We start from the raw sequence: 27546 nt of genomic DNA, 5'->3' as shown, positions 1-27546 counted from the left end.
ACCACTCTATGCTGACTCATATAACTTGGAACCTGACACATAGTAGAAGCTCAACAAACAAACAAACAAACAAAATTTAAGAGCATTGCATTTTCTTCATTTTGTTCAGCATAAATGGTTTGCAGACTGCGGTAACACTCTCTCATTCACCCATGTGTTTGCTTTGTTCTTGCCATTCCTTTTGCCTAGTGTTTATTTACTCCCTTTATTTCTTCAACTGTCAAACTCAGTCTCATGATCAGAGCTATCATCACTGAAAAGTCTCTAATTTACAAAAGATTGTGGGCACTGCTTCATTTTTATTTCAAGAGCAAATTATATTAAGCACTTGACATATTGCTCTGAGACTGTCTTTCTTGCCAACTAGGAGTTCCTAAAGGGTACAATGTTGTCAGGACATTCTTTTTTTATTTTTTTCTTTGAGACGGAGTCTGGCTGTGTGGCCCAGGCTGGAGTGAGCGGCGCCATCTTGGCTCCCTGCAAGCTCCGCCCCCCGGGTTCCCGCCATTCTCCTGCCTCAGCCTCCCGAGGAGCTGGGACCACAGGCGCCGCCACCACCCCGAGGTAATTTTTGTATTTTTAGTAGACAGGGGGTTTCACCATGTTGGCCGGAATACTCTAGATTTCTTGACCCTGTGATCCACCTGCCTCGGCCTCCCCATGTGCTGGGATTACAGGCGTGATCCATGATCCACTGCACCCGGCCTGAGTGTCGCTCTGTGGCCCAGGCTGGAGTGAGCGGCGCCATCTTGGCTCCCTGCAAGCTCCGCCCCCCGGGTTCCCGCCATTCTCCTGCCTCAGCCTCCCGAGGAGCTGGGACCACAGGCGCCGCCACCACGCTGAGGTAATTTTTGTATTTTTAGTAGAGACGGGTTTTCACCGTGTTAGCCAGGATGGTCTCCATCTCCTGACCTCGTGATCCACCCGCCTCGGCCTCCCAAGGTGCGGGGATTACAGGCCTGAGCCACCGCGCCCGGCCTGTCAGGACCTTCTTTAGATCTTAACCCCTTCGTCTGTATCCCTCCTGCATATGGTTGGGCAACTTATCAATGTTAAATACATAAATAAGTGCATTCATGGTGACTAATAAAATCAATAGCAAATTTCTTGTATGATTTTTAAGATGATAAGAGATTAGCATCAGAACATAGAACATCCTTTAACATTTGAAATACATTTGTATTGTATTATTTACTAGATTTAATATGAGCAACTCTTGGAGAAAACAGAAGTGGCCAAAGCCTATAGGCAAAGAGCTCTTATATCTTCACGTGAGAGAAAAAATTCAGTCTTCTCTTCTGCTTACGTAACTCAATTTCTGTCAAAGCTACTTGCTCTGGACTGAACTATATTCTCTCAAAATTTATATGTTAAAGCCCTAACCCTCAATGTGACTATAGGCTATTTAGGCAATAATTAAGGCTAAACAATAACATTGTGGTCTTATAAGGTCGGTCTCTCTCCCTCTCCCTCTCCATCTATCTCCTCGGCTGTGTGAGGACAGAGAGAAAAGGAACCATCTGCAAGCCAGGAAGACAGACCCTTCCAGAACCTGACCCTGCCTGTAGCTCAGTCTCAGACATGCGGCCTCCAGGACGGTGAGAAAATAAATCTCCATGGCTTACCCCATCCAGTCTATGGGATTCTGTTACACTAGCCTGAGCCACTAATGCAGCACTTTACAGGCAACCACAAGAGGAACACAGTGGGCACGGCCGGTGGCTCACGCCTGTAATCCCAGCGCTTTGGGAGGCCGAGGTGGGCGAATCACCTGAGGCTGGGAGTTTAAGACAGCCTGACCAACAGGATGAAACCCCGTGTCTACTAAAAATACAAAAAATGAGCCGGGCGTGGTGGCGGCGCCTGTGGTCCCAGCTCCTCGGGAGGCTGAGGCAGGAGAATGGCGGGAACCCGGGGGGCGGAGCTTGCAGGGAGCCAAGATGGCGCCGCTCACTCCAGCCTGGGCCACAAAGCGAGCCTCCGTCTCAAAAATAATAATAATAATACTAAAAAAAGAGGAACACAGTGATAAGCTTTGTGGAATATACAAAGGTATAAGGTAAAATGGTCTCCAACATAAGCGTACTTGCAACAAGGGACACAATGGCCACACCAGTGAGAATATAATATGTGTGTTGGGTGGGGGGTGCCATCAAAAATGGTTCCACAAAAGGAGGCAAATGAAAAGCCAGGGAGAAATGTTCATCAAAAGCACAATACCATAGTGCCAGCAAATGGGGAATCTTCTAGCTCTCTGACTCCAGGAAGCCTCCTAACACCCCTTAAGGTGCAGGAAAGAGATATTCAGGTGCAGTTTATAGAAAATGTCTTCAGGTAGACACATACGTTTATGTTCATACATGCAACTGTCTAGTTATAAAGGAAGAATTCTCTCTGCAACAATTATGGATTATTTTATTTTTAAAAATCAGCTCTTGCAATTCCAACCAGAGAAGACAGTCTGGTTTTGTTTTACGGTGACCTCACACTGCACTTTCAATCCAGGTGTTGAGAGAATGGAGCTGACACATCTTACGCTTTCGAGACTTTAATGATGCCCAGAGCTTTCATTTTCTTTTACACACTGACAATGGAAAACATGGTCTCCTTATGTACAACATAAAACCTAATAAAGCATCCAGCTGTTCTTTCCCTGGTGATTCCTGCTGCTTCTATCTGAGGTGCAGTAATGTCAAATTTTCATGAAAAGGGTTAGAATACATATTGTATAATTGTACCATACTAGAATATCTATAGTATGTTTGCCTTTTTCTTTGTGCCTGTCATTATACTTCAAACACATGTACAGAAGCTTTATTTCCCAGTGGCCTAAACCTAGAAGAAAATGCATATTCTTAATATCCAGCAATTTCTACATTGCTCTCTCTCGCAATATTCCAAGAATATGCTTTCTTTGTTCTCTTTTCTTTCTCAAACTACAAATGCATCTATTTCTGATAAATACCAACATGAAAAGAACTACAATATATTTATAATTATTTTTAAAGTTTTTTTCATTAGAATATGCATATAACCACTCATGTTCCACATGGCCTCTGAAAAATTCTGCAAAATCTATTCCACAAAGCACAACTGTACTTACTTGTGTTGTTTTAGATGCTAAGCTAGATTACAGTGATGAATATTAAACTTTTCCAACACCGTCAAATGTAATTCAGAAGAGGCAGTGTCTATAGAATGTTAGTATTCTCTTTGGTGAAACAAAGCCTTGAGAACTATTTAAAAGTTCGAGGATATTACTTTTCATTATACAACATGTTGCTGCTTCACTAGCCACGAAATGTCACTTCCCCAGTTCCCATCAACTATGGGACTTTGAATCCCTGTGGGCAAGCTCAAAGACTTGCTGGCAGTAAAATAAATTAGACTTAATAGGTTGAATGTTGTAGGGCTTAAAAAGTATGAGAAATTTAACTATGTAAAAGACTATTTCGGGAAAATTGAAATCTATAGTCAAGATTTGCTCCTCCATTTGTTCTGACCTGGTCATTTTAGATATGGTAGATTCCCTTGTGACTAAAGAAAAGGTCAGATATAGAATGATTTCACCTCTGCTCTAATAGTATCTCCAAAGTAAGAGGTTCGGGGAATTAACCTCTTATATGCTGGTACTCAAACAATGGAGTCAGCAAACTTGTTCTGTTAAGGACCAGAATGTAAATATTTTAGGATTCATGGGCCATATAATTGTGGTATGAAAAACAGCAATAGACAATATGTAAAGTGATAAGCATAGCTATGTTCCAACAATACTTTTGAACACCCAAATTTGAATTTCACATTATTTTCACACATTATGAAATATTATTTTTCTTTTGATTTTTTTTTCAACCATTAAAAAATGTAAAGAATATTCTTAACTCCACTCCTAGTTGGTCAGATTTGGCCCATAGACTAGTCTGTTGATTCGAGCTCTACAAGTGATGATACCACAGAATCTAAAGGTAAACTTTTGTTCAGCCTAGTATCTTTGAGATCAGGAAAACTGTTAGCTAATTATTGTGTATTGAGCCATTACTGGCTGCCATGTGAAATGCATTCTTATACCTGGGTAAGTCATACAGTATTATGATTAGTAACTCATCTAGTGTGACCTAGAACTCGATGGGCAAAATATGACCAAGCTGCTTTAAAAAACAAAAGCTAGTCAGCAAAAAAGGACTTAAATGATTTTGAACATATGGCTCCTATGAATAGGTACACCTCAGACTTGGTCTGTTTCCTACGCCAACTAATGCAAAAGATGTGAAGTATATTTCTGAAAATGATGATTTGTCTTATGTTCAATTTTTGCCCTATTTTGCCAGAAAATTCAACAGTGCAAATTGGCATTGAATATTTATTTTAAAATACAACCATGGATGCCTACTAATACCAAAAAATCAGAATCACTTACCTATTTTAGAAACAAAGGCCCAAGTCATTTGGAATCATTCAGCAATCATAATTTTCAAGTCCATGTGAGGAGACATGAAAGAAAAGGAAACAAAATAATTCATTAAGATATGTTCTTTAGAAAAGTGACTTTTCACATTCATATTACTAATTCCATTGCTAATAAACCACCAGTGTTTGGAAAACCAACTGGAGGCATTATTTTATTATTCTCGTTACCATTCATGACAAAGAAATGATTTTAGAAAAATCTGATAAAAACCTCTGCAGCACTTGTATTATAGCTAATACGAATTGAGCAATCTTACCACTTATGATAGCAAAGAACATAGGACAGCTTTGAAAATTACTTGAATGAAATCTTTATCTGAATATCAGCAGGCAAAGGGCCAGGGTGGAAATTATACAATGAGAAGGAAATTGAACAATTCACATATGTTTATGGAAAGCTTGCGACTTGGGGCATCTCATTTGCCATCAAATAAAGCTGTTATTCATGATGTGCATCAACAATAAAAAGTAGCTATGTGGTATAAAACTTTTGCCAGCAGGGCAAATTCAGGCAAATAAGCAGTTTTCAAATAAATGCATTGAAGTGGAAAGGGGAAAAAAGCCCTATAAAATGTTTGCATGTTTTTTGCTAGCCACTCCAACTCTTTTTTTAAAAATATATATTATGATGCCTAAAGCCACTAATTCATGAGAAGGTCATCATTCCCTTCTCTAAAGATATATGCTTTAGTTCTATGAAAAGGCCATGATAATAATGGCATTTTGCAAATCTGAAAATGATACAGATTTTAAAAGCCTACCCAAAAATTGAGAAAACCAAAAAACAACTTTTCTTCCATTAAATGGATTATTTTAAGGCTATACTGACGAAGATCATTTCTTGCATTTTTAGGGACACTGATGTTGTCCACAGATGCAAGTTTCATCAAAATTTCCTATTCAGCACATCAACCGTATTTCAAATATTTTTGAGAAAGCTGAAATTCAAGTCTTAAAACATGTTCCTACATGAAGAAGATGGTGAAAAATATTTGGAACTTTCAAGCTCACCACACTTTTCTTTATTACCTGACCAGTTTGGCATCTTCTTTGGTCAATTATCTGTACATTCAAATTCTATTTACTCATTTAATTACAGTCAACATTTGCCAGGCTAACTGCAGATAACTTCTAACTGTAATCCTCAAAGTGGTTATTTCAACCATATGGAATATATATATGTGTATATATGGAATTCCATATGGAATATAGATGTGTGTGTGTATATATGTGAGATTTAAAAAGTGTTGTTTTTTTATCATTTGCCAAAAAATAAAGAAAAGCTTTCTTAATGTCCTCATCGCCTCCAAAATAAGGTAAATATATTAGAAATATATTAGAAATAAACTAAAAAGAAAATAATTTAAATAAAATGTTCCTTGTCTGAAAGCAGTTCTGTTTGTTATTCTTTCTATCAGAATACTCCTGTAATATGGAAAATTAAGCAACCATTTTGAGATGTTATCAGGGATTCACCTCTAGAGCTGTTTCTATTAGATCTGCAATTAAAAAACAAATCAACTCTATCAGTTCATTGGCTTTACTATTCTAGCGTCAACTATGAGTAAAATATAAACTCGAACAATTATTTCAATAATTTACTCAATAGAAAAAGCAATAGCTAGGAAAAATGGCATTGTTTTGCTAGTAGCAAATACCTAATCCTAGTAATTTTCTTGACCTATAACTAAATATATTAGTATTTTTAAAAACATTGAATATTTGTGATGGCAGATGCTAACAATTTGAAACATATTTGAAAAATATATTCACATCAATATTTTCATTCAATAACTGCACTCTGGTTCCTTAAAGACCTATGTCTGCCCTTTAAAAAATCTTTTCATTTTAAAAGTTTAATAAGTTATTTAAAAATAATTGCCACAACATTGTCTCATTGCTCTGCATCGACCACACTAGTGAGTTTGGCTTTCCGCATTTTATCTTTAAGGTCATTTGTCAGATAAACATGAGCTTCATCTTCACAACACTCAACTGCTCCTCTTTTGACCACTCTCAGGTAAGGTCATGGTGATCCTGTCTGAGACCTCATGAACAATCTCAGAGCAACCACATGTTGAAATTCGGACCAGAACAAGGGGGGAGCAGATGTTAGCTATAAAACAAAGTGCACTTGATTTAAAAGCATCACAAACAATGAGAAATAGAAAAGACCCAATGTGGAAATGCTGAAGTAAAATACTATCTCCAAACCAAATTTTTTTTCTTAATCCTGGACCAAAATAAAATATGAGCTCTAACTTGTATTGCATATTAAAAATAGATCTGTGGCACCCCTTCTCCGATGTCTGTTTTCTAAAACTTTGCTTTATAATTGGAAAGAAAGAACCACATTTTCTTTGTTTTACCCAAGCATATTATTACTCATGGTAGCTGTTTATTGTAAATACGAAAGTTCCATGGAATGTTTCAAGGATGCTGAAGTTAAACATCAACCAATACTTGCAGATTTATTATTTACTATAACAAATTTGGTTATGCTGGTTTGTGGAGCCAAGCTGGAATTTTTTCTGCCAAGGAAGCAGAAACATGACTAATAAAATCATTTTACTGATTATCCATATATTTAAAAGACCTTACCATTTCATACTGGAAGGTAATTCAAAACCTTTTTACCCTAATTTTTGCAATGTATTCCTAAAAGAAATGAATTTAATACTAAGATTAGGGGATGTTTATGTAATCCCAGAATCAATTAGCTTCGTAGTGTTCTCATTTAATGTTTTATTTGGCCTAAAAGCAATAGCTTATTTTTGGGCAAGATATGCAATTTGTGAGTTAACTATTAGGTTCAAATAAAATAAAGTAACAATACAAGAAACATACTTTTATATCAAAATAAATGTTTTGCTGTTAATAGTAGTTTTTGAAAAATATTGTGAACTCAACTTAAGTTCAGGTAACATATTCAACATGAAATGAATTTTGAGGGATCAAACACAAATTTTTAAACTTGAACAGACTTTAAGAAAATAAACTCTCCATTTTCTTTTTCTGGTCATAACCATGAACAGAATTGGCTGCTTTATTCCAAGTTTAATGTTTTGGGGGCTAATCTTGAGGAAGAGATGCCATTTTCCTTAGGGCAAAGGTTTTCTTTCCAAAGAAGAAAGATTACTTTCTGATAAGTGGCTGCCTTATGAATGGAAAAGGCAAAATGCTAATTTTAAAAGAACCAAAAGACATTTGAAGGCTTCCAAATGTATCTTTGTGACAGTACCTCTTTAGAAATATGAGTTGACTTTCAAACAGCTAGAAATGGCTGATGTTCATTCAAAAAGTGAACAATTAATTTCTTCCTAACATAAAACCAACCCTTTACATTATCTGTCCCATAAAAATTGCAATGAAACTTCAGCTCTTGTAGATGGTTTTTCCTTCTTTCCCTTAGTCTAGAACTTGTATTTATTTCCAAGTATTTGTTGAATACAGACATTATTTTGTCCTAGAGACATACCACATTTAGCAAAACAAAAGTGGAACTTGTCTATTCCTTTTTTCCTCACTATTTTACACACGCTTTGTTTTCGGCCTTGGGAAAGTCATCACCAATTCATTCAGAATCACAAAATAGAAACTATCCATTATTCACAAGTTTTTGTTTGTTTGTTTGTTTGCAAACAATAAAATTTCACAGTCTGCCTGTTTGGTGCCAGGCCTTGGTGTGATACACCAGGCTTAGGGAGGGGAACCAGAGATCTTTCCTGTCTTTGCCATATGAGGTTGTAGGGGAAATGCCCACTATCTGCTTTTATCAGCTACTTTCTTACGGAAGGCCTCATTAGTTCCCTCATAACGTATTACTAAAAGTTCTAATTATTCAACATGCTAATCATCTTTCCCAATCCTAGTCCATCCACCACACCACTACTGAAAGCATCATCCTTCATTTATAAGCAAAAGGAAAAAAAGAGGAAGACGAGAAAGAGATGGGTTAAAAGGAAGAAGACGAGGAGCAGGAGGAGGAGGAGAAAAAAGGAAGATGAACAGAAAAAAAAAATAAGGAAGTTCCAAAGGGCAGGAGAGGGAGATACAAAGACGACTAGGAGACAAACAGGTCCGTCTTGACTTTGTGTTGCTTGTTGGATAAATGTTACAATCTTTTGCCGAACCTGAAGAGGTCCTTTTCACTCTACCTTCTGTCTAACTATTCAGTCTCACCTTCCCTAATGCGATACTCTGTACACCATGCACCTGAAAGCCTGGCTCTTTGCTCGCCTACAAAGTCCAAAGGGACCCTTTGAAAACTGCATTTGTGCAAGTGGAACTCTTTGTTTATCTCCTTTTTCTTCACCAGGCATATTTCTGCCCATTGATTATCCTACCTCCAAAGCCATCACTAAGAGGCCATTCTTGACTTTCTCAGACAGAGTTCCCTGGGATCACTCAGCTTTATAGCCCATTCTACTCTTAGAAGGCTGCTTACAAAGCTTCTCTTTTGTCTTACAGTACCTTGCATATACCTCGATTATCACAATTTCAACATTTAATTTCTGAGTTTTTTCTCCCCATCAAACCATTAAGGCATCATTAACTGACTCAGTTAGCAGTGAACAATGTTGCATTGCTTATCTTTGGTGGATATCTCTCTCTTCTAACGTAGTGTCAGCTCTTTAAAATAAAAGTTGCCTTATCTAACATACAGGTAGGCTCAGTTGCCAATCAATCAATCACTATAAATTATTTTCTATGTTTCCTCCTTTTTCTTGATGGCTACTATGAATCAGAGAATAACCTAACACTCCATATGCTTCCTGTTTAATAATGACTCAGTAGTGATATGCTTCCTGTTTAATAATGACTCAGTAGTGATATGCTTCCTGTTTAATAATGACTCAGCAGTGATAGGCTTCCTGTTTAGTAATGACTCAGCAGTGATATGCTTCCTGTTTAATGATGACTCAGTAGTGATATGCTTCCTGTTTAACGATGACTCAGTAGTGATATGCTTCCTGTTTAATGATGACTCAACAGTGAAATGCTTCCTGTTTAATAATGACTCAGTAGTGATATGCTTCCTGTTTAACGATGACTCAGTAGTGATATGCTTCCTGTTTAATGATGACTCAGCAGTGATATGCTTCCTGTTTAATAATGACTCAGTAGTGACATGCCTCCTGTTTAATGACGACTCAGCAGTGACATGCTTCCTGTTTAGTAATGACTCCGCAGTGATATGCTTCCTGTTTAACAATGACTCAGTAGTGATATGCTTCCTGTTTAATGACGACTCAGCAGTGATATGCCTCCTGTTTCATGACGACTCAGCAGTGATATGCCTCCTGCTTAATGACGACTCAGTAGTGATATGCCTCCTGTTTAATGACTCAGCAGTGATATGCCTCCTGCTTAATGATGACTCAGCAGTGATATGCCTCCTGTTTAATGACAACTCAGCAGTGATATGCCTCCTGTTTAATGACGACTCAGCAGTGATATGCTTCCTGTTTAATGATGACTCAGCAATGACATGCTTCCTGTTAAATGATGACTCAGCAGTGATATGCTTCCTGTTTAATGATGACTCAGCAGTGATATGCTTCCTGTTTAATGACTCAGCAGTGATATGCTTCCTGTTTAATGATGACTCAGTAGTGATATGCTTCCTGTTTAATGACTCAGCAGTGATATGCCTCCTGTTTAATGACGACTCAGCAGTGATATGCTTCCTGTTTAATGATGACTCAGTAGTGATATGCTTCCTGTTTAATGACGACTCAGCAGTGACATGCTTCCTGTTTAGTAATGCTGTCTCTTATACACATCTAGATGTGTATAAGAGACAGCTGTTTAATGACTCAGTAGTGACATGCTTCCTGTTTAATGACGACTCAGCAGTGATATGCCTCCTGTTTAATAATGACTCAGCAGTGATATGCCTCCTGTTTAATGATGACTCAGCAGTGATATGCCTCCTGTTTAATGACGACTCAGCAGTGATATGCCTCCTGTTTAATAATGACTCAGTAGTGATATGCCTCCTGTTTAATAATGACTCAGTAGTGATATGCCTCCTGTTTAATGACGACTCAGTAGTGATATGTTTCCTGTTTAATAATGACTCAGTAGTGATATGCCTCCTGTTTAATGACGACTCAGTAGTGATATGTTTCCTGTTTAATAATGACTCAGTAGTGAGAGCTGCTATTTATGATCATATGCAGACCCAAGTAGGGGATGGGTCAATTATGAATGGGCCTGGGGTCTATAGTAAAGAAGGCAGCCTAGGTGAGTGAATAGAAGTGGAAAATATTTACGTTTTGGCAAACGAAATACTATCATGTTTGTTTTATAATAAGTTAAAGAATATAGGTACAGCTATGGGTATGGATGAACACATAAAAATTTTTGACCTCTGCTTTTTTTGTTTTTTGAGATAGAGTTTCCCTCTGTCACCCCAGCTGGAGTGCAGTGATGTGATGTTGGTTCATTGCAAACTCTACCTCCCGGGTTCAAGCGTTTCTCATGTCTCAGACTCCCGAGTAGCTGGGATTACAAGTATGCATCACCATGCCTGGCTAATTTCTGTATTTTTAGTAGAGACAAGGTTTCACCATGTTGGCCAGGCTAGTCTCGGACTCCTGTCCTCAAAGGATCTCCCAAAGTGCTAGGATTACAGGGGTGAGTCATCATGCCCAACCTTGACGTTTGTCTTTACAATGTCTCCAGGTATAAAGTCTGATCTGCTATGTCAGAAGCATAAACTAAGTGTATATTAATAATGTGTGTACTTAAACAACCTTTGAAGAGAACACTAAATTACCACTTCAAGTTTTAACTTCTTTTAGTTTGGGCTATCAGTATCTTTGCAAAGGTCCACCTTTCTCGCCTACTGCTATAGACTTAAAAATGTCAAATGGAATGGTACAGATAACCTTACAATAGATAAGTGCCTTGCTCCTACTATACAGGGAATACAGGGAATTCTCTTATGGACTGAGCAGAGTTTTCAGGTCCACAAGTAAATCTCAATTATAAGACCTAATAATTGCTACCTTAGCGGCAGGTTTGTGTCTCACTAAGACTCTCTCTCTCTCTCTCTCTCTACACACACACACACACACACACACACACAGAGTTCCTGAAAAAGAGCTTGTGTTTTCTTTTTTCTGTCAGTCTTGAAAGCATCTGTCACTCCCCCAAGCACTACCAGAGAGCTATTGCCTCTGCTTCTGCCAGGAAGTTTGTTATACGGTGAGGGATATCGCAGAGCTTTAGAAGTGCCTGTGTATGTCAAAGAGTGAAAAAGAGAAGGTTGAAGAGAAGCATATATGTGATGTAGGAATGAAGAAAAGCAGTGTATGCTTTATCTTACCCTGGCCCGGAACCAGGCCAAAACAAACAAGCAAACAAACAAAATTTCTCTTCAGGCCAGAAAAACTATAGCAGACATTTAATGGATTGGATTATATGGGGAAAGAAAATGAGCGCCTGAAGTCAAGCACAGGCAGTCTGGGACAGGCAGGCTGGAGACGTCACCGAAGATGATATCCAGCTCCATACAGGTCAGAGTGCCCAAGGCAGATTCACACAACTGATGGAGTTTTTGGCCTCTTCTCACTTTCTGTTCAGCCTTTGTTCCCTCAAAGTCTCTGGCCACCCTATTGTTTCTTGGGCTACTACCTAATCCATGTATAGGTTAATACAGTGCCGAAATGATCACTTTTTATCTACCAACCAAAACTATCACTTCTCCATGGTGGTTGAGTTCATTTAGGCATTAGGAGAGAAGTACCTGTTAGTCTTAAGAACATTTACTGAAACGTATAGTTGTGGGCAGGAGAATAGGTGTTAGAGTATGACTTTAACTAGAAAAAAATAAAAAAGAAGAAGGGAGGGAGGGAAGGAGGGAGGGAGGGAGGACTTAAAGAGCTTACTCAATCTGAATGAATTTGTCAGTAAAATGCTTGGGAACGACACTCCAATCAGGGAAGCTTGTTGCTTCGCCCTTTTTAACGCTGGATTAATACACTTTCCGTGCCTATTTCAGAAAAAATAGAAACAAAGTACACATTTTGCTCCTGAAAAGTGTCCATCCCAACTGAAGATATAAATAATTACTCTAAATAACATAACGTGATGATTTTCATAATTGATGCAAACAATTAGTTATACCAACTGAGTCTTTGTTTTGCATAACACATTTGATTGCAGATGGTTATAACAATATAGTGGACACCCATTCATAAAAATTTAGGCATATGTGATGGCAGGCTGCAGACATATGAGACAAAAGTCATTGCCAGGTTTGCCTTCGTAAGTCACGTGACCAATGGCTTTTTATTGTTTATTATAATAACAAACATACTTCTCTTCATAAACATATGCATTAAAATTTAAATCACTGGTTTATAACAAAAATACAGGCATACATTTTTACCCACATGGATTTTTTCACTTAAAAACTTCTATACTTGCATTCTGTTCTAATCAATCTAATAAAACTAAAATCTAGGATTCTTTACCATTTCGACTACATGGAAGCAGAAAGCTTCCCTTCTAAGAGTAACATTAGAAATATGGTGAAACTAATGTCTGAGGAAATTTAGGAACATCCAGGTTTAATTAAGGTCTCTGCGACAGCATCTTAAGAATGCATGGTTGAATCAACACATCTAAAGCTATAACCTCTTCATGGTTAATAAAATGACTAACGCCAGAATATAACCAAGTTTCAACTAAATCTATTATAATAAACTGGTTTAAGCTAGAATAACCATAATCATATGCATTGTATCTTGTCAAATAATTCTTTTTAGGGAGAGAGGAGTATCTGCACAAAGCACAGAGAAGAGAAACCCAGGATACAAAATTTAGTAGATTTCACTTAACCCCAACCAGAAATGGTTCCAGAAGGGCAAATCATCACAGACACATTTCCTGCTTAAAGTCAGGAAGGGCATTCGGGTTTTCTGGTAAAAACAAATTCACGTGGGTAAACTTGTAATAAGTCGCTCTAGCTCTCTGTCTTTAACCTTGGTATTGAGCAAGTGCTTTTCAGATGATTACGCAGTACTAACATTAATATTAACAACAACAACTAATACTGGTTATTCATTTTGTGCTATATATTAGAGCTGAAGTATTTACAAACATTATCTGTTTTTATTATGATGATAACCCAAGCAGGTACAAATATGTACCACATCTTTTGGAGTTAATGCCTAATTACACAAATATTTCAATTATGTAACTTTTATGTACTAAATATACCTTATGTACATAACAGTTATGTATGTTATGTCAAGTATGTAGCTTATGTAGTTATTTGTGCTATGTTATGTGCATAACTTATGTAACTGTGTCACACTAAGTTATGTAACATATTGAGATTACATAACTACATACCTATGAGTTACATAACTATACACACTAAGAAATTGATGGGGTTGGATTGAAGTCTACAAAGTGCATTTTCAGAGCTTTTAACCACACACTCCATAACATTACCTCTGTAAAAGGTACCTACAGAGCTGAGAACCAGACCCAGTCATGAAGACACACCAACACTGGCCCACCTGGACAGACCCCGATGGCTCACATTTCATCACTGGGTTGTGCCACAGTCTTATAATTTTAGTAAGTACAAGTTGGTCACAAAAGGTTCCAATGAAAACAAAGTTAAGAGAAAAATATATTGTTCAATTTCTTTTTCATTTTGAAAGTATTAGGCAATAGACATGAAAATACATTACGTATATTAATATAATACACAATATAAGAATCGTTATCTGAATAGACATACATACCGAATTTTTGCTGTAGAACTGCCTCAAGCCATTTCAGAGTTTTTAACTACAGACTACAAAGGATATCAACAGTTATAACACTACCATATCTAACCTAAGAAATAGGCATTTCGGTCCAGGCATGGTGGCTCACGCCTGTAAGTCCACACTTTGGGAGGCTGAGGTGGGTGGATTACCTGGGGTTAGAAGACCAGCCTGACCAACATGGTGAAACTCTGTCTCTACTAAAACTACAAAAATTAGCTGGGCGTGGTGGCACGTGCCTGTAATCCCAGCTACTCGGGAGGCTGAGGCAGGAGAATCGCTTGAACCTGGGAGATGGAAGTTGCAGTGAGCAGAGATCGCGCCACTGTACTCCAGCCTGGGTGACAGAGGGAGACTCTATCTCAAAATAAATAAATAAATACGCATTTTAAGCTTATAAAAACAGTGGTAGTACCCTTTATTTCAACTGAATAACTAGAAAAATTGAAATTCTTTGAATCTTAAGAAAATTCAGATATCAGATTTGCAAGTATTTTTTTCTTTGCCTTCAATGTATGAAATTAAGTTTCTAAAAAGGTTTTGTTTTTGTTTTTGCTATCAAGTAGAAATTTGATTACTGATAAAATCTGATACAACACTCTGGGGCTTATAAACCACATCCAAGAAAATACCCAGCTTTACTGTTTTTCAGTCTACCCCACTGCAAGTGTCCTCAAAATGTCATCAACAATAAACTGTAAAAGGCTTCACATCTCCTCATTAAACAGTCTCCCTAAGGCACTAGGCAGTAAACAGAAATTGCCTGGCTCCTAAGATGGCATTTATGAATTCAGACATAGACACTGGCACGTTCAGTAAACATAAAGTTTATATTTTGAGTCCTGTATATGTAGTAATCAGTGCAGGGTACAAGGAAGCAAGAAACACTGTAATTATCATATTAATGGACTTAATATTTTTCTGTCATACCCTAAACATCTATTGAACATTTTGAAGTCTAGATTGGAGAATGTGTATTGTTAATGCCCCAGGGCTCTTTTCTCAAATTCAACAGCACATTCTCAAATGATGGAAGACAAAGGTAACTTTTTCACTCTCAGTGACACAGTCTACATCATACAGAATGCTATATGATTTACCTTTTCTTTGAAAATGAATGAATCAAGTCAATCAAATACTGAGAAACAATTTCACTTGACTCTTTCCTGGTGGAACCTAGAATTGCTAACCCTTAAAAAATTATTACTTTACCAAATAAACAAAGATCACTACTGAAATAGGATAAGACAGTATTTAGTAATACACTTCAATGACAAATAAGCAAAATGCATATAATGTGGTCAGATCAAAACCTACATTTCTTTGCCTGCTTTGAAGACCTTGTAAAACCTCCCACCAAAGTTTTCTTTCTTGAGTTGTCCACTCTGAAATGACCTTCCAATAATCCTTTAAACACACATCACAAGAGTCTGTCTCTGTTCATTCGTCTACACAGGCTTCTTTACTTCACCCTCTCAGCTCATTTATAATTGACTGCTATTCAAGTATAAATATAATCTTTATTTTCTCCAAAAAGAAAATAAAGATTAAATAAATTGCTCTGTTGCCCAGGCTGGAATGCAGTTGTGTGATCTTAGCTCACAGCAACCTAAACCTCCCAGATTCAAGCAATCCTCCTGCCTCAGCCTCCTGAGTAGCTAAGATTACTAGCATGTGCCACCACGCCAGTCTAATTTTTGTATTTTTAGTAGAAATAAGGGTTTGCCATGTTGGCCAGGCTGGTCTCAAATTCCTGGCCTCAAGTAATCCACCTGCTTTGGCCTCCCAAAGTGCTGGGATTACAGGTATGAGCCACCATGCCCAGCCATGAGTATAAAAAAAACTTTCATAACATATTGAATGATTGTTAAACACAAAGCATACCAAGTTCTAGGTCATTCTCTGACACAGAGAATTTGTATGGACACCAAATCAGGGACAAGTCATACCCTGTAATATGTATTACATTTGCACTTTAGGGTAGAGTGGAGGAGCAAATGCTTTTATATTAAAAAAGAAAAAAAATGAAAAGTAGAACTATTACTAACTTAGTTTGAGTTTGTCTAATGCTGAAGTTCATGTTTGTTGGCTTTACTGAGCTTCCATCATTTCCAAGAATGCTTCCTTTATAACTCCCAGCTCGGGACTGTGACAGCTAAATGAGATAATACGTTTCAAATACAGTAAGTATACATAGGTATTTACCATTGTTTCTATCCTTGTGCCTCCCTCACATAGCCCCAAAAGTAGAGACAGGTTATAATCTGGTCAGTACAGTCAGTGTATTCCAACGAATGATGTAGTCTGCTTGAATCCTTAGATTGACTGTACAAATTGGAAGAATGCACATCTCAGCACTGTGGGAAGTTAGACCCAATGTGAGGCATAGGGCAGTAGAGAATCAGAATTAAGGAGAATTAATTCTCCAGCAAAAAAAAAAAAAACTGGCTGAAGAAGTCACTACAGTATCACTACGCTGCACTCTTTCTTTTGGAATTTCTTTTTCATATGCTTATTGACAAAAAGCTGCCAGGCATGATGCTTATGTTTCAGAAATGGTGCAGGATCACTCTCAATGTGAAGGTTATTCTGTGTAACCAAGGGTTAGCAGGTTATGTCATTAACCTAAACACTGGAACAAACAGCATTTGTTATGTTTTGCCATGGAGACAAGGAGTGACTCTTAAATTCTGAAGGAGTTACAGGAGAATAAAAATAGAAAAGAAGTTTCCAGTTCTGCCAGTTCTTGCCTTGATAGAATTGTAGCCACATGTATCCGTCTAGAAGATCTTACATCTGCTTTTGTCCATTCCATCATTCCTCTTTTTCTTAAAAGCTGTGTTACTAATTTACTCCATGCTAAATTAGCTTCAGATTGTTTCTTTTTATCCACAAAAGACTACATCAATATCAACACTGGACTATTAATTAATGGGGAAAAGCCAAGTGTTCAACTGTGTTTAGGCATTAACATGTGTGTTTTAGGGAGACTTGGATCAAGATATCAGAAAGCAATACAGAACAGGGAAGTTCAGTGCATTTGACAAGAGAATGCAAGGAAAAGAAAAAATTAAAAGTTGTGTTCCAGCATTGTTCCTGTGATTACTGCCAAACTATCACAGATTTCAGCAGTTTATGAAAACAGTATTTCGTGTTTTCAAATATGCTCTTAAATTTTTCACAGGATGTATCAGATGGGATGCATTCTTGTCATTTTTGGAGAATGTGGGGATAACAGGCATGCCAGAGACCAAGAACAGCATGTGGGAATAACACTTTACATGCTATTTTTATGCCACTTCCTTTTTTTATTTTTTATTTTTCAGAGTATAAAGTGTTGTGAAACATTAACAGGGGCAATGCAATGTTAAAAGGTTCTGAACTATCTCTCTCTCTTTTATTGCTGAGATGGTCCCTTACATTTTTAACATATGCCATTGTTAATGCCAGGCCATCATCATTACTATAAATCAAACAGAGATCAATCACCACATAATAGCACAGCAAAGAGCATACACAAAAATGATGAAGTGCTGGCAGGTGATCTGTATATAAAAGCTAAATTAAAACTTTAGGATAGGTTAGATGCTGCTAGTCAATTCTGGCTTGCTAGGAACTCTCCATAGAATGTTAGTTTGTGCATTGTTGCTCCAGCTTACAAAACTTTACATAGCAAACTGTGTTCTGCGTCTTAAAATATAGTTCCCTTCACAATTTGGCCTAAACTTTATTAATAAACTCTGTGGTAGCATTTGGTTAATTACTCAACTCAACAGGGACTTACAGTAATACAGTGTGTGCCTCACCATCACTGTATCATGGGTACAGCAGAAAGGAAAATCCTTCAAGCAATTTTGGGAGGGAAGAGGAAGTGACGGGGACAGAGGGGTATAGGGCAAGTGGGGAAGGAGAAGAAGGGGGTGAGTAAAGCAGGAACATTTCTAATGTTCTTTGTTTTTTTTGAGATAGGGTCTCATCTGTCACCCGGGCTGGACGGCAGCGGTGTGATCTCTACTCACTGTAACCTCTGCCTCTGTCTCCATCTCCCAGGTTCAAGCGATTCTCATGCCTCAGCCTCCCAAGTAGCTGGAATTACAGGTGTGCATCACCACGCCTGGCTATTTTTTTGTATTTTTAGTAGAGACGGGGTTTTGCCATTGTTGTCCAGGCTAGTCTCAAACTCCTGACCTCAGGTGATCGACCCACCTCGGCCTCCCAAAGTGCTGGGATTACAGGCGTGAGCCACCACACTCGGCCATTAAATCTTCAGCTTTTTAAAATACAAATAGTTAAGGGTCAACAGAGTTTCTGAAATGTCAGTGCTCCATATGTGTCTAATATCCAGGAACACGAGATCTGTTCCACTTCTGTCTTCCGTCGGGCTTAGCTGAAGGAGTCACAACTTCTTTGCCTTTTGTCATTGGGCATTTCCTTCCTATTTTCTTTTCTTTCTTAGTGTTTGATAGTTGGGTTCCATATATGCACTTTACTCGTCCCTTCTCCAATAATGAGTCCTGTTTTCAAGGACATGGTCTTAAATTGTAAAATGGAGTTACAGCATATCCAAGAGGATAGGAAAATGAAGAAAATCTCACTCTACAACTTATTACTTATCTAGTTCTTTCTCTTTCTCCTATCTCTAGCACACTACCCCCACAGATACAGACCTGTCAGTTTCTCTGATCCTAGAAATGACATACACTGTGAATGAAATAAATTTGAAGGCATTCCCAAGGAAAGGGCAGTGTTTCTTCCCAATATGGAATCCAGAACATTGGTTAGAAGTATTCTCACAGAACTGCTACTATACAGTACTTGTACTAGTTACATCACGTATATTCAGCTACATTATGAGTTAAATAGGCTTTGAAGGGTTAACAAAGAAATCAAATTTTATAGAACAGCATTTCCATGATAAATTCTATCCTGAGTTCTAAACTGTCTATGACTTACCTATGAACTTTTACATCATTCAATTACAAATTGAGAACTGCCTGCACACTCTTCATTTATTAATATTATATGAAGTGTATCTCCCTGTATCAGTTAACACAAAAGGGTAAATGTTGGTTCTTGGAAAACAAAATGAGTAAACTATTATTAAATCAGAATTCATATTCAAGAGGAATTCAAATAGAATGCAATAAGGAAGAAAAACAACGAAAGAAAGGTACGTCTACAGCACCACCAGGGAGACTTTGCAGGAATTAGCTTGTGTTGTGTTAGTTCTTATCCCTGAAGAAGCACTGCTAAGCTATTTGAAGCTGCTTTCTCAGAGGGATTATCTCCTTCAATCTGTTTTAATCACAACTAAATGCTTTCAACTGGTATATACTGAGCTCAAATTAGAGAATCACATCCCCTAGATCTGTGTGATTTGTTTGAAAAAAAGAAACACATTCGCATACAAAGACACATTCTAGAAATTAAATTGTGGTCTGTCATTGTTCAAGTTAAACAAAAAACATAAAAAGGTTATACTTTTAAACAACACAAAACAAGATCAATGGATATACAAAATACTATAAATGAAAATGATTTGGGGGTTAGCAGGTGATTTTGAGAAAGAAGCAAATGCATTCTTTAGAAATGGCTACATTTGAAGAAGATCACTATGTTTAAAAATAAGTGATTTGATCAACAGAATGGTAAACTGAGCTACAATTCATAAATTTGGTATTTCTTGCTTATTTTGTGAGAGCTTCTGAGCTTCTAATAGTCTTTATTACTGAGATTATTAATCACAAAATTCCGCACATTTACTCACTACTCCTCAAATTTTCCAAGTGTTCTCAAATAATGTGTTAAAGTGAGTAATGTAATGAGAGAATTAGTCATTGACCAACTCCATTTATGACTAGAATCATTCCATTGGTTACATGGTTACTCCAGAAAAGCTATGAGGATGATAAAAAGTTCCAATTTTCATTCAGTGAGTATTTATCAGATCATACCAGGCGCTAATTGCTATTTTCCCTCAATAAAATGAACAACTGTTTTCTGAAATTAAAACTAAAGAAAAAAATCATCGGTTGCTCCAGGAAAGAATTCTATTACTCTAGGATCTTCAATTCTGTGGGAAAAACCATGTGACTCAAGGTGAAAGCACGGATCTTGGAACCAGATTGTTTGCATGATACTATTTATCCTCTGAAACTGTTGTTAGAATTAGATGAGAATGTAATTTAATGCAGACAACCAGTATGTGCCTAATAGTTACAGTTCATGTATACGTGAACCAAGTTTTAAACAAAAGATCATATAACAATAAACCAGGTGAGTTTTCTTTCTCAATTATCTCTACCCCCTAATTCCAAGAATTTGATGGCTATTTTATAACATCGATAGATGCACATTTTGCCCAAGACGCAGAGCTATCAAATAATTTTATGCTGACATCAGTTGCCTCCTGACAGCTCTAAGATATGAAATAACAAGCAGTCAATGTCAGTGCTCCTAAATCAAGCCCAGGGCCCCCACAGCACCAGACAGTAGCAGCTTGTTACTGCTAAGGAAATGTCAGTCCAGTCAAAGTGTGGCGGAATTGTCAAATCCCCAGTTGCGTCTGCTCTGGTATAACTAGCGTTCTATAAGGTAACATTCATAAAGATGTTGTTATGTTGCCAAAACCCTGAAGCAGAACAGCTAAGGTAACTCTCAGAGTTCAAAAAGTTGTTTGACTTCTTCAGTCACTGGAATTTCTCCCTCTAGTAAACAGGTTCATTTTCTTTCCTCTGTAGGCACGACATTCAGGATCAGATAGTATGTTTTTTCCCTGAAAATGCTGTGAGTATTTGGATAGAGTTAGACGTCATTATGAATGTGATATCTGACTTTTGGTTTGCATTCACAAGAAATACTTATGAATCATTTCTTATTTCTAAAATATTCTTGTTTTTTAAATTACCTATGTCTGCCCCCTTACATCATAATTATACTTTAATTTCCTTCCACTTGGCACTTACTCTGACATCCTGTTATTATCCATTCCCACTTACAGCATCCTGACCATGGAGAGAGTATCACTTACTTCTAAGGTGGCACATTGGCTGAATCTGAGGTTCTCATTAGAGTTTTTCTACTTCCATTTAATTTTAAGACTTACTTACAGGAAACACACGCTAGTTTAAAACTTCATTTTTGCTATCCCTGTAAAGTATGGTAGTATTTTGACTTGTGTTTCTACTTTCCCTACAACAGGACAACAGGTCTACTTTTATACTCGATGCTACAAAAAATAATGGAATATGTTGGCAGGTCACAGTCCTATTTTGCCAGTAAGTATCATTACGCACAGATGCAGTTTTTCATTACAGTTGGTAAAGACCTTTAGTAGCACTTAACGGCTTCAATCTCACAGTGCTGTACAGTCATAATCGGAGTTCCATCTTTTGAGTCCATGCTAGGAACACACATTCATCAACATACTGCAGTACCTGGATCTGATCTTTTGCTGACACTTAGAGTCAGTCCCCTGTGACTTTTATCATGGAGACTGTGTTAAGATTAGAACTGGCTTATAGTCTGTGATCATTAATCTAAAGTCTCGCTGTGGAGTGTCCCAAGCAGCAAATTGGGAGACCCTCTCGCCTTCTTCATACACCAGTGTTAAGAGAAATACTTACATCTGTGTTATAAATCAATCTGAATATATACTCACAGAAACAAACATATGGGTTAAATTTTCTTGAAATTACACATGGTTATAAAAATTGACCTAAAAAAAGTTCTTGGAAAAACATGTTTGGAATTTGATTGAACAAAAATATTTTTAAATATCTCAAGCTGTTTGGCAAATCTCAAAAATGCCAAGTGATTTCCAAGCCTACTGAAAATACCCTTTGTCTTATGCATGAGCCTTTCAAAGCTTGAAAATTGTGTGTGTGTGTGTGTGTGTGTGTGTGTGTGTGTGTGGTGTGTTTGTGTGTGTTTGTGTGTGATGAAGCAATGGGCTTTGTAAACATTTTCAGGAGTTTTATCTTTAATAGACAAGAATAACATTGCCCAATTCTCTAAGAAACTTGTTATCAGTATTGCAAACATTTATCAAATAGTGGTTTAGCTCTATACACAAATAGAGTCCAAAGGCATGTACTTGGTGTGATTAAATGATGATGAAGTCATTTGACACACATTTTCTCAAATAGCTTATGTTCTACAGAAAAGCTATTTTTCTCGGTTAATTTTGGAAGAAAGAATGGGTCAAAATGCAAATGTGCTATTCTATTAGCATTAGATTACAAACTTGATCTCATCTTATACCTGATATCAGGGTCTTGAGATAACTGTCATAAGATACAATTAAGGCTCAACTCAGGAGAGCAAGTATGAAAAGTCAACAGCAGGTGAGTATTGCCAAAGAAGGGTTAATGTGCTTGGGGCATGAAGGTCATAGTCCTTGAATATGTAAAGGTGGGAGTGAACATGGGTGAGAGCCAGTGTGGGAAATATGTTTATGGGCATGGAGAGAGTGGGATAAAACACTATTTGATACAAGTAATTACATACACTTTTCTTTGTAACTGTAATATATATGTTATATATGACATATATATTATACCTATGTTCTTGTTTCATAATAAAGGTCTTAGAAACTAAAATATTCAAGAATGAAAATATCTATAAAATACAGCCCATCCAACCAAGTATGGATATGATCTAAACAAGTTTCAATTTCTCTCCTGACATCCCATTTCCTTAGTTACAGTTTGCCTAGGTCTTGGTCATCAATTTGCTACATTTCTTCTGACCTTGTGTCATGTTCCTTTATATTGTGAAATTTTGCCATCAAAAAATGTCTTAAGCATTGTGTTAGACAAACACCACTCCCAATTAGGACTGACAACTTCCAACTGACTTCAGAATGCAACTAGAGCTTTTGATTATGCTTAATTCTCCCATCACCAGACCTCTGTTGAAGCAAACTTTCTCAGTGATACTCAAATTTGAGCCCTTCTTCATTACAGATCTCTTTCCACTCACACAACATAGTGTCAAACATAATTCCTTCCAAGGAACATTGTGTTTGGTCAGAAGTCAAAGCAGCACAAAAACATCATTTCATTCGGTTATTCTAGACTATCTTGTGTTTTGTGAATGAATCTATTATTTATAAGATTATTCATAGTCATGTGTGGAGCCTGGGGATACAAACCTTGTCTTCTCTCATTTGATTATGTATTATGGTATAAAGCAGTGCCTGCTTAGGACTTGCTCTAGCAAAGTTATTAACAACGTCTCTCTCAGCTCTCTCCATTTAAGTCTTCCACACTTGAAGCCCTGTTATCTCCTGATTGCTCAGAACCACTTCCCATGGTGCTATCTGCATGGAAAATACCCGTGCACTGTGCCCAAACATTTGATCATTTACACCTATCTTCTGTACTTAACTGTCCTTTCCTCCGTCTCAAACAAAGGACCACTCTGTCCTTGGTATGCTCCCTTAGTTTGTTATACATATTTCTAGTAGCACTCGTCTCTTTGCTCAGTTCTCTGTTCACTTGCCTCTTGCCTATCTTAGTTGTCCTTGTATTTCCTGCACATTGTCTAAATTATAGCACATTCTTGGCATTGCTTAAATCCTTTCCTAGTGGTTACATGAATGTGAACAAATAAGTTCAAGTTAAAACTATAACACTTGATCTCTATTGCCCTTTAAATTCTAATACTTAAATTTTAACTATCTAGTGAGTCTATCACCTCTCTCTAAAATTTTTCCAGTATAAAACTTTTCCTTTTTCTTTCTTTCTTTTTGTGAGACAGGGTCTCGGTCTCTGTCTCTGTCACCCAGGCTGGAGTGCAGTGGCATAATCACAGCTCACTGCAACCTCGAACTCCTGGGCTCAAGTGATCTTCCTATCTCAGCTGCCTAAGCAGCTGGAACCACAGGTATGCTACCACGCTTGGCTAATTTCTTAATTTTTTTTTTTTTTTTTTTGAGATGGGGTCTCCCTATGTTGCCCAGGCAGATCTTGAATTCCTGGGTTCAAGTGATCCTCCCGCCTTGGCCGCTCAAAGTGCTGGGTTTACAGGTATGAGCCACCGTGCCCAGCCTAAAATATTTCTAATATACAGAGAAGTACAGCAAGCAATATGCCCACCACCCAAATTTATGTGATACTTTTAAAATTCCTTCATATTCCTTTGATAAATTATGGAAAAAATCTAGAATCCCTTTATTAACTATCTTGTTAGTCAACTAGAATCCTTTCATTTGGAATTGTGTGTTGTATGTATGGGATTACCGAAGAACAAAATGAACAGTAAAGCACCTTGCCTACTTTGCATACCTAAAACTATGAATTTAATAACTAAAAAAAGATTTCTAAACTTTTTAGGAACCTCGATTTTAGTTGCAAGCCACATTCATTAAAATGTGTGATATATAAATTATACATATCAGATAATGTTTTAAAAAGAGATAATAAAAAGAAAGATTTTTTAAAAATTGCTTGTAATCTACAAGTGAAGTACCAGGTTTTGCCACTAGAGGGAAGCTACCTTCAAACGCAATAAAAGTTTTTTTCCTTTTTTTTTTTTTTTTTTTTTTGCCTGTAGTTCAACAAGTCCTCTCCGTTGTCTGGTCAGATATTTGGCCAACATACAAATCAGTACCCTTCATCAACAATAAATGTAACGACAATGTTTAATTAAATAAGAGTCCTTTTTTTTCCTAAGAGCTAGAAAGAGAAACAAAGAACCATATAACTGGCAACTGCAATTTGCGTCCCTCTAGAGGCAAAAGGAAATCTATAATTTGCCTTGAGAAAGTGGGAAAAGATCAAGAGGCAAAGACAGAAGCAGCGCCAAAGTGCAATCTTATTCCTTTACCATCTGTCACAATCACTGTCATTCCCCAAAGGCCATGTTTAAAAATGAGACGAGAGGGCTCCTAAGAACTTGAAAATGGTCAGAGTTCTGAATCACACTGAAACATTAAAACTTAACAATACCAGCCAGCAATTGCTAGAAATCAAGAGTAAAAATGTCTTCCAGTATAAGGCCACGGTGGGGAGAGGAGTTTTAAAACAAGAGGGTAAGAGAAAGAAAATGATCCCCACATAAGCCTTTAGAAATCTATTTCATGAATGGTGGCTTTATGTCTTGAAATTTCTTTACTTGGTGTATTGAATTAAAATATACAGTTGCAATTTCAAGAATTATTATACTGCCATGATTTGAACAGGTGAATTCATATTCCATGTGACAAATTTCAAATTGCTCAGCTGCTGTATACCAACAAAAATCAATCAGGCATACAATTGCAGTCGTAAGTCATGGATTGATCACGTTGCTATCTTTTTGGGTTCTTAGGCTCTCTACCACTTGGGGGCAGACTGAACAGCAACAGAAAAGGAGGAGCAATAGCATAAGCAACCTTCTCAACAGAGTCTCTAAGTGTGTTTTCAAACATAAGTGGGTGAATGGAAGCCACTCAACATCCATTAAAATCTGTTTCAAACATACCTGGAGAATGCAGACATTATGACATAGTCAGAGATTCACTTGAATAATTTCATATTGAAGTTTTACATGGAAAAAAAGGCATATTCTATATTGTCCTTCACCACCACTGTCCATTCCAAGCATTATTGATAATGGAAAAAGATACAAAAGAGTTTTCTTTGTTATTTTCCTTTCCTCTTCAGAGGCTTCAATTAAAGCTGTCTTACTTGTAGCACACTCAATCGTAGTACAAACTTTCCAGTCAACGGACCTCAAAAGGACAAATTCTAACGAACAAAGGCCTAGACTACTTAGATATTCAATGTTGTTCTGTCAATCAGCATGAGCAATTGGGTTATCAGTTTGCAGAAACGTTAAAAAGGCCCAAAGACAAATTCTAGTCTTACTTAACAGGAGATTTCTGTATGTATGCCTCATCAGTGACTGAAGTCACTCTAATAAAAATCCTTATTTCTGGGCAAGGGAGACATTAAACAATACAGGATATAAAAGAACGGTTAATTATTTATCCAGAGTTAGAATAATGTATGCATAAAATGAACCAGATTTCTGTGACTTTATCTTTTACTTTCGTTAGATTCAAAGAATGAACTTCCTAACACCTGGCACATAAGCAATTGAGCTCATAATGGACTTGGCCATTGCCCATATTGTCAATATGGCAAGAGCAGATTAAAATGAAAAATAGAAACATAATTACTTTCCAGGTATTATATTATTGGGTAAGGAGCACAGACTAAACAAAATCATTGACTTGGCCATGTCTCTAGAAGACGGATCTGCCAGATTTAAATGGAGAAATATAGACTTTGATAGAAGATGGATTAGAACCATTGTCATCTAAGAAAAGAGTCTCAAATGCACGAAAGCAATCCTGATGACCTTAAGTACAATAATTTCATAAATAATATTACCATGACATTGATTTATATAAAATGTCAACCATCTTTAATTTCTCAATCATAATATGTAGTAGAGATCATTGGCTGGTTCACGGTAGCACTTACAACTTACAGGGCAATTACTACATCCTAGGCATTGTATTTAGGCATTTCACTTTACATGTATTATCTAATTTAGTACTTGACCTTATAAAGTCCTTATTTCATAGATGAGAACATCCAGGTTTAAGTAATTTGTGCTAAGTAGTTTGTGCAAGTGGTGAGTCCTAGTTTGAATCAACTTGTTTTACTTTAAAATACATGATTTCAATTTATATAGTCTCTTGCTAATTAGGATTCTGGTTTGCTAATATTCCAGAACAGACATAATGGCAAACATAAATAATATAAATATTTGTATTCATAACGTCATCCATAATGGTCAAACGGGCCCCTGCAGCAGATGTTCCTAACGCAGTATCTGTATTATTCTATTTTTTATTCATGGAACTAGAGTATTGGAAGAATACATAAGGTGACCAGTCATAAAACTACATCACCGGCTGCGCGTGGTGGCTCAGGCCTGCAATCCCAGCGCTTCGGGAGGCTGAGGCGGCGGATTACCCGAGGTCCGCAGTTCCAGACCAGCCGGGCCAACATGGCGAACCCCATCTCTACTAAACTACAAAATGGCGGTGCCCGCGATTCCAGCTGCTCCGGAAGCTGAGGCACCATCACGGCTTGAACTCGGGAGGCGGAGCTTGCAGTGAGCGGAGACTATGCCGCTATACTCCAGCCTGGGCGACAGAGCCAGGCCCTGCCTCAAAAAAATAATAAAGTAAAATGAACTACATCCCCCCACCTTCTTCGCAATGTGGGGCCTTGTATGAAAATGTTGGACAACTTCCTGTCTCCGCGCCCCGGCCCCCGAGCAGCCT

At 37.4% G+C, this 27546-nt stretch overlaps 1 protein-coding gene across 5 annotated transcripts in view; it reads right to left on the bottom strand.

The window, feature by feature from the left end:
• The window catches only part of ROBO2 (roundabout, axon guidance receptor, homolog 2 (Drosophila)), a 625987-nt gene that overhangs the window by 328960 nt on the left and 269481 nt on the right, over nucleotides 1–27546 (bottom strand). The window lies entirely within an intron of this gene.

Source organism: Mandrillus leucophaeus, unplaced genomic scaffold (genome assembly GCF_000951045.1).
Source record: "Mandrillus leucophaeus isolate KB7577 unplaced genomic scaffold, Mleu.le_1.0 Scaffold745, whole genome shotgun sequence".
Taxonomy (NCBI): domain Eukaryota; kingdom Metazoa; phylum Chordata; class Mammalia; order Primates; family Cercopithecidae; genus Mandrillus; species Mandrillus leucophaeus.
This window is presented reverse-complemented; position numbering and strand designations above follow the sequence as displayed.